Source organism: Equus asinus, chromosome 11 (genome assembly GCF_041296235.1).
Source record: "Equus asinus isolate D_3611 breed Donkey chromosome 11, EquAss-T2T_v2, whole genome shotgun sequence".
NCBI lineage: Eukaryota > Metazoa > Chordata > Mammalia > Perissodactyla > Equidae > Equus > Equus asinus.
The window spans coordinates 14,304,943-14,313,761 of NC_091800.1; the positions used below are offsets into that span (position 1 = coordinate 14,304,943).

At 39.1% G+C, this 8,819-nt stretch overlaps 1 pseudogene; it reads right to left on the reverse strand.

Moving 5' to 3' along the window:
* Window positions 1-7,980: 7,980 nt before the first annotated feature.
* On the reverse strand, window positions 7,981-8,079 carry LOC123289092 (U6 spliceosomal RNA; annotated as a pseudogene).
* Between the last annotated feature and the right edge of the window lie 740 nt (window positions 8,080-8,819).

Below are 8,819 nucleotides of genomic sequence, written 5' to 3' on the forward strand. Positions count from 1 at the left end.
TCAAGCCCAAACAATAGTCACTCAGGTCAAGCAGTAGTCTAAATATGAAGCTTTTAGAACATTTCTTAAAGATTGTTGCAGTTGAGTTGTCCTGTAATGTAAGGATTCACGACTGTCTCCAACAGGCAACATAACTTTGCAGTTTATTTTTCTTAGTTCAACTTGAAATGAGACGACCAGCACTTATAGCAGGCTGTATAGAACTTGCATTTTGTAATAGTTTTTAGAGTGTGAAGTCTGTAGACGTCCTTAGATGTTAGCAGAAAGCAACAGCTTCATTAATTACTTGAACTCTGTTGGGCTACTTATCAGAATATGATTAGGTTTATGTCAACATTATATAAACATTGATTGCTGTCTAATCTCTGTGGATCTAAAGAATTAATGCTCTAATCATAAATAATACATGTGTGGTAAGAACAACTCTAATGTTAGTAAGAATAATTGCTGTGAACATATCCAATATTGAAATTTTGAATCTTTTAAAATCTGTGTTGAAGATTCTGGCATTGTGAGAGGTCAGCAAAGAGAATACACATCTCATTATAGTTTTACCTTTTGTTAGGTTTAGCTTCTTTGTGATTATTTTTCAAGGTTTTTATTCTCTGCTCCACCACTGAACGAAAAGAAAAGAAAAAAAAGAATCTGGAAACCAAGTCAGTTCCTAGTGGGTTGGAGGTAGAGTTGTTAGCATCTTAGAATATAAAATTCAAATTCAAAATAATATTGACAGGATGAATTATTGGCATAATAAGTAAAATTATGTTTATTGGAAACAAGAGTATGTCAGGTAAGTGAAAATATCTACCTCTTAGTGCTGGCTAGAGATCCTGAAAAGTCACAAGACCTTTCTCAGCCTTAGAAATTCCTTATGTGTGAAATGGTTGATTATACCCAATAATCCTTAATATATTTTTCGAGTAGAAAACATTATTCCTCTGAAACAAAACTGAGAAAGTATTCATTACTTACACGTACAGAATTGCTAGGATTCCTGATGGAAGCTGAAATGACCACATCATATAAAACAAGATCATATGTGTGTTGACACGTGAGCCCTCGGACAGCAGTGGACGAGACTTTTGTCCCTCTGCATCATTCACTGCTCTTCAACTCAATGGATGAGAAATGATATGTGTGGATAGCTCCAGGAATTGCTGTACACCTCCAGAATTCACATTCTCGCCATCGGGCACCCAACATGCAGTCAGCCATCTTGAGCAGCACAATTATTTCCATACTCTGCAGGAAGCTCAGGCTTTGGACTTTCCCACGCTGTGGTGGTGAGTTCCAGAGGTGCTGTTTCTTGTCACTCAGGACCTTGGCACAGGTTAAAGCATGATTCTCTGCATCATGACTTTTCTCATCAGAAGACCTTTGCATCCAACCATAACCCTCAGGGTCATGTGTTAGCTCCCCTCACCTCTATTCTGTTTCTTGGGGATGTTGGGATCTTTTCTGTCTGGCTACCTTTTGGCCTCCACTACTTTAATGTCATATGTTTGCCCTGAAACACTCTCTCTTTCTGTTTGTATGCACATCTCCTAACGTAAAATCTCCAAGAGCAAGTATAATGTCCAGGACGCTTTACATTGTTGGTAGTGTTTACCTGGCTTGATTACTCTGAGCACCAGAATCTTGATGATAATAGGAGAATTAATTGGGGTCTTTAATAGCAAGTCTGATTTGGGCTGCAAGAAAGAGAAAATCTTTAATTCAATTGAGTTAACAAAGAACATGTATTACATATAACAAGAAGTCTGGCTCAGGAACCCACGTAGGGGTGAAGGACCCAGGTTCACACTGCTCAGCATCTTGGCTTGTCCTCATGGTTGCACAATAGCGGCGGTGGTGCTAGTCATCACGTGTAGCTGTGATGGTGTCAGCAGAAGAAAGGGGATTTTTCTGTATCTTCGTTAGCAAAGATATCTTTTCTGTACTGCCTCCCTCCTACCTGCCAGATTTTTGCTAGTATGTCATTGACTAGAATCTATCAATACCCATGACTTCACCGATTACTTGGTAAGAGGAATAAAACTATTGTGATTTTTAGTTAATGGATATCGTTTTATTTGACCAGTTTATTTATATAGGCACAACAAGAGGTGGTGAAGAATACGTAAATACCTTCTTTCTGTAGGTAGCAAAGTTAGAGCCACGTGATATTAAAGCTTTAGAATGAACTTCTGTCTGGAGGCTTTGTAAAGCCTCTAGAGTTGTAAATTACTTTTCTGAGTTAGAGGATTTTTACCATTGTTATCAGCATTATTTTCTTTAAGAGTCTCATATTTGTTAATATTTCTGGCCTGCCAGGAAATGAAATTCTTTCTTATCTGAGAGGCTGGCACGTCGTAAGTCATAGAGCAGATGGGTTTTCCTAGGAAGACTTCGCAGGTGTCATTCCCTCATGTAAAACTTAGTCTTTGTTCCTTCCGTGGGCTTATCACATCTAATTAAATGGAATTTTTGGCATAGACAATATTCAATTATATTCTGGTAAGAAAAAGACACAGTCATAAGTAGTAATTCCCTCCAGAGGGGAATAAGATATATCAATTTCTTTGATTATTATTTTTTTAATTTATAAAATAGGTAATTTCGTCACAAAAAATAAGGAACTTAATAAAAATGCTTTCCATATTATTTAATTTTTGTTATCATTGTTTTGTAGACAAGGCCAATCAATACACGTCATTATAATCCAAAAAATTATTTTTAAATTGTCTTGACTGTCCTATATTAGCTTATAATTTATATCTCATGGGACAAGATCTCTCCGTGGAATTTTTTCTTCTTTTTTTCTTTTGAATTTTGGCTTCATTTGGGACAAAATGCCATATGAAGAGCTCTTCATTCCAGTGTATGAGTAGGTATAACCTGTTAAATTGAGGGTGAGAGAGATTAAATTAAACATTTTTTCTGATGTAGATTTAAATAAAATATTAATCGTAATGAAAACAGTACTCACAACCCTTTTGGGAACCCATTGCCACCTTCATTATAACTCATCTTTCAATTTATTGGAAACATTGAATTTATTATTCAATTTATTTATTAAATAAAAGTACAAGTTCTTTGCAATGTGCGTGCATGTGTGTGCGCACGCCCTGAGGGAGGTGGCAATGTATCTAATGGTAACTTCAGTATCTGGAGATGACAACATTTTCTGCTACTTGTCTTGCTTTTCTTTTATACTTCCAGATACATTCCCAGCAGGATCTTAATGTAGTTAAATTAGCTTATAATGACTGAAGGGAGAAAATGGCCTCCTACATAGCACATTATAATGCCCCTTCTGAGAAAAGAATTACAGCAAAAGTTGGACCTAATTGTAAAAACATTAAATTTATAAAAGCATGAAATTGCATCTGAGGGTGTGCATGGATTAATATCCTCTTCGTACCGGAGGTTTTTCCATATATGTCACTCAGGCTCAACAACACACAGTTATGCTTTTGCACCACTGAGGGTTGCATTGCAAAGCTGTGCTGTTTGCTAAAAAGAAAAAAAAAAGAAAGAAAAGAAATGCCCAGAATAGTTTGGGCTGGTCCAGGAGTGAAGGATACTTTAAAGATTGCCTTTCCTCTGGATTCCTGGCTCTCTGTTCTGCCTCCAAAGGGAGCTCAGCTATTTCTTGTGGACTGACAACCTCCGTGACCCTGTGGCCCTTGCCTGTCTCAGTTTTCTGGTTCTGTGTGAAACCCACATTCTTACGTCCAGAGGATCAGGGTCAGGCTAGATGGCCCAATATCACACAGACAACCATGTCACTCCACTTAAACCCAACTGCAATGTCGATTTGTTTGCAAAGGACTCTCCGGTGCTGCAAATGCCAAGCACGATTGCTCTCTGAAGTGGAGGAAACTTCTCTGAACTCCCTGGAAAGCCCCTCTGAGACCTGTGGATTCTGAGCACATTGTGCGGATGATGTGGAAAGACAGAGGAAAAAAGAACCAGCTCCTGCCTATGGAGCAGTTTTTTTATTCTTTTGATTTTAAATAGGAGTAATGATTTTTTGGCCAGATGTTTGAAAATGGCCCTCTCTGGAAAATGGTTCTCCAGCATATGTATAAGTGGACAGTAACATATTTACTTTGGAACGACCTGCAAGGGGCCCTAGCTTCCAAAACAGGTGGGAAAGGTGTTGAATCAGAAAGCACAGATTTGTAATCTCAGCTCTGTGATCTTGTGCAAATTCCAGTTGATTCTTGTTTTTCACAGTAGTTTTGCTCTGTACAGTTGCTGTGAACACTGAATTAGCGACTACAGAACCATTGCTCCTGGGGAAAATACAGGGTTAGTCTCCTGAGAGCTGCTGGTCACAAGATTTTTGCCAACTGATCAGGACATACCCTTGTTTTATGTGTGTTTCTGCTTAAAGACACCTTACTTAATAGATATAGTTGGTTAATTAACATTGAACTTACAGCCAACAGCACTGTACCTGGTGCCTGAAGGAAGCACAGCTAACACATATTACTGTAGAGCACATTGTACCCCTCCTCCACGTGGGAACGGTAGACAGCACCTCAGCACTGCAGTTGAGGGCAATTTCAAACAGTGAAATTATCAACAAAAAGCACAAAAATGCAAAAAACATGGTAATAAATAGACTGGGAAAAGGACACAACGTCATGAAATCTAAAACAAAAAGACAGAGCGTTGCCTTGTTCCACCTCAGCTGGAACATACATGTCAGGTGACTCAAATATTCACTGCTCTGCATGTGTCCACAAAGGACCATGCAAGTGTTGCAAGTTTTGACCTTGGGATATAAATAGGCGTTAGCGAGCAGGTGAATTCTTACACACGGAGCCGTAGAGAAGAAGGGTCGTCGACTGTTCTTAACCTCCATGCATTTTAGTTTTCTCGTCTGTGAATTAGAGATTATACAGTTTATTCCAGGAGACTGCTGGGGAGCTGAGATGGATACAGTGGTTTTCACAGCCCCCGGCGCGTACTGGGCAGTTACTGTGCCTGATTCCTGCTTCTGTCTCTTCCCCTACGTTCTCTCCAGCCCTGTCTTAGGACCCATCCTGTTCCCACCGGCCTCAGTCCTTCCCTCACTCTCCAGGGGTCTCTCACCCGCGTCCTGCTCATCCATCTACCTCCTCCTTTGAGACTGGGTTAAGACTCAGCTTCGCTGAGATTTCCAGGTAATAGTGCTCCCATGCAGTTCGCGCCACATCCCTTTGGGGATAGCTCTTTGCGTGAATCTGGTTTTTGTGTTTTGCCTGCCCATACCTTGTAGACCTCTGTGAGCAGGCACCACACCTTTAGTCCTCCCTGTTCCTCACAGCGTAGACACCACAGCTAGGGGCTTTGATTAACTCTATCATGAATGTATGAATAAGGTGATGAACACATGAAAGAAAGAAAGAAATGCACAACCCTCCCGCCCTGGGTTCTCCATACAGCATGGGCTTGAGCATTTGGATATCTGCTGTGTGTAGTCTTGGTTAAGGGTCCTCGTGACTCACTTGGGTACTTGATTTGCAGCAGTCCAGTGTGGTTCGAGGGCCACGTATCATAGCTCTTCATCTGGCCAACTTGTCAGACCAGAGATGCATGTCCACTGGGAAACTGGGAGGGACCGAGACAGCCGCACAGATGCTTCAATACTGCCATTTCTCTCCTTCCCAAGAAACACATGATCGAAGGTCTTTTGGATCGAATCTTACAAATATTCTACACTCTGATTCAGTTCTCCATTTGGCTAATATCCCTTCTCTCTGCTTCATGTACGTGTGCATAGACCTTGTTTGATGTGACTCTAATAGTCTTTGATAGCTTTCTGGCTACCAGACCTGGAATCAGCCATTTCCTCAAGAAGCCCTGGCTTCTTTTAGAGAGAAAGGATAATTTCGGGGTCACATTAGGGATGGCCATTTTATTTCTAGTCCTTTTAAGTTAACAGAACTAAAGAAAAAAAGTGTATATATATATATATATAAAAGATAAAATACCTCATGATTTCATATTGATAATTCTAATGAAAATTTGAGACCATAAAGCTTTTACTTAGCCTGTTCTCTATTTTGTCAGTATCTCCTTTCTTCTATACCAAGAATGCTGGTTCTCAAGGACACAAGGAATCATAGAATAAACCATAATTACTTATTTTTTAAATTCCATAATCACACACCACAGTCTTAGAATAACAAAACCAATATGATTTTGCATATGCTCCCTCTATTCTTCTCCCATTAAAAAAATAGTTATGTTAAGTCTATATTGTCAGAGCATATAGCCATTGCATACTATAATCTTTTTCTTTTAATTATTATTATTTTTTAAGATTGGCACCTGAGGTAACATCTGTTGCCAATCTTTTTCTTTTTCTTCTTCTTCTCCCCAAAGCCCTCCAATACATAGTTGTATATCCTTGGTTGTAAGTGCCTCTGGTTGTGCCATGTGGGATGCCACCTCAACATGGCCTGATGGGTGGTGCGATGTCCGTGCCCAGGATCCGAATTGGTGAAACCCTGGGCCACTGAAGTGGAGCATGCAAACTTAACCACTCGGCCATGGGGCTGGCCCTGTAATTATCATCTTTTAAATTGAGGTATAATTGACATGTATGTTATGTTAGTTTCAGGTGTACAACATAATGTTGTATTTAATTTTTGTATACATTGTGAAATAATCGCCACAATGTTTAGTTAGCACCCATCACCTTGCGTAGTTGTACATTTTTTTGTAATGAGAGCTTTTAAGATCTTAGCAACTTTCAAATATGCAGTATAGGATTACTAACCCTAGTTGTCATGTTGCACATTACATCCCCTGCTCTCTCCTTCCGAACCCTCATTTGGTCTTGCTCTGCAGGTTACTATATGTTTATTGCTCACCATCCATCTTACGTCCCTCTAGTCATCTCAGTTATCTGAGGCTCGTTCTCTAGCAGATTTCTCAGGAAGGGCTCGCAGAAACAACACTCCTTGAGTTCTTGCATATTGGTAATGGTGTGTCTGTGTCTTTTACACTTGAAGGTCAGTTTTGCTTGATATAAGACCAATGGCTTACACTCTCTTTCCTGAAGGATCCTAAATATGTTATTCCATTTTCTTTTGGTGTAAATATTCTTTTTGAAAAGTTTGATGATAATCTAACTTTCTTTCCTTGTGAGTTGCATGTTCTTTTTTCTAGATGCCAAAACATCCCTCCCTCCGTGTCTCTCTCATTCTTTCTTTCCCCTTAGTAATTTTACTAGACTATCTGTCTCTTGGTCCTTCTAGGTTGATATTCTCAGGGACAAAATGTGCTCCTTCAATATGTGGTTTCAACTCTTTTTTTATTTCGGGAAAGTTTTCCTGAATTATAGTTTAGCATCCATTCCATTCTGTTGCTTTGGTTTTCTTTTTCAGGGACCTGTATTATTTGCATTTTCAATCTTCAATATTGGTTACTTTCTCTCAAATTCTTTTTATATCTTCATTTCTTTTTGATTTTTTTCAATTTTCCTCTCTATCTTTCATATCTCTTAAGGCATTATTTGTGTGTTTATTCATTCTTGTGTTTTCTCTAGTTTAGTCTTTAATTCTGAATGATCTTTTACTGATTCTTTCTTGAGTTCTAAAACCTCATTTCTGAGTTTTTCTAATTCTGATTTATGTTTTCTTTCATGACTTATTTGCTTTTCTTGATCTCTTCTATCCTTTTGAAATAGTAAGTAAGAGTTTGGATCTGCTTTATGGGCATGTCTTTCTACTGACCTTTGATGTCTGGAGGGATATTATTCTGCTGCTTGTTCTCTTTTTTCTTATGATGAATCTGTATAGGATTTGACCTTGAGATTTTTCTGTTGTCAGCCTTTATATGGACTTAGTTTTCCTGAAATCTTAGAATGAGATGGGGTTCAACAAAGTTTTTCTGACTCAGAGTTCCCTTTTTGGTGATTTTTGTGTAGTTTAAAAAATTTGGTGACTTGCTTTCTGAAATTTCCTTGATCCTCCCCATTTTGACCTGGACCTTTTCTTTAGAAGCATGAAATGATTCCTGAATTTGTATATCAATTTTGCATGGGGGCCATGCTAATCTTGCATTGTTCCAGTTTTAGTATATTTGCTCCCAGAGCAAGCACAACCATAGCCTTTTAACATGTTTTGCCACTCTAACAATAAATTCTCCCCATAAAAACATATTTTTGAAGTGCAAATCTGATTATGTCACCCCTACTCCCACCCTAATTCCTCATTGACTTCCCACTACACTTAGAATAAAATCCAAACTCCTTGCCATGGTTTAAAGCCTCTGCACAACCTGGCCCTTGCTTACCTCTTGGGTCTCATTTTATACTTCTCTCCCCTAGCCCCCTTGCTCCAGTCAGGTTTCTTTCTGTTTCTAGAACAACCAAGCTTGTTCTCCCTCAGGGCCTTTGCTCTTGCCTTTCTCTTTCCTTGGAACTCTATTCCCTGGCTCTTTCTCATCCGTCAAATATCAGCTCAAATGTAACCTTTTCAGAGGTGATTCTTTACCACCCTATTTAAAGTGGCCCGACACTGCCAGTCCCAGTCACTGTCTATCACGTCTTCCTTTTATTTCCATCTTAGCTCTTGTCACAGTCAGAAGTTCTCTGAGGTTTTTGTTTACTTGTTTATTGTATAGTCAGTGAGACCAAGGATCTGGCTGCCTTGTTTTCTCCTATGTCTCCAATGCCTTGGACAGTCCTGACACCTAGTCAGTGCTCAAACAACATTTACTGAAAGAATCAATAACTTCAGTTCAGCTATCATATATCCTCTTTTTACTGTCATTCACTCATCCATTCACAACCGTATCTGCTTACTTCTCTCTTCTGTGGGCTCCTTGAAGATAGA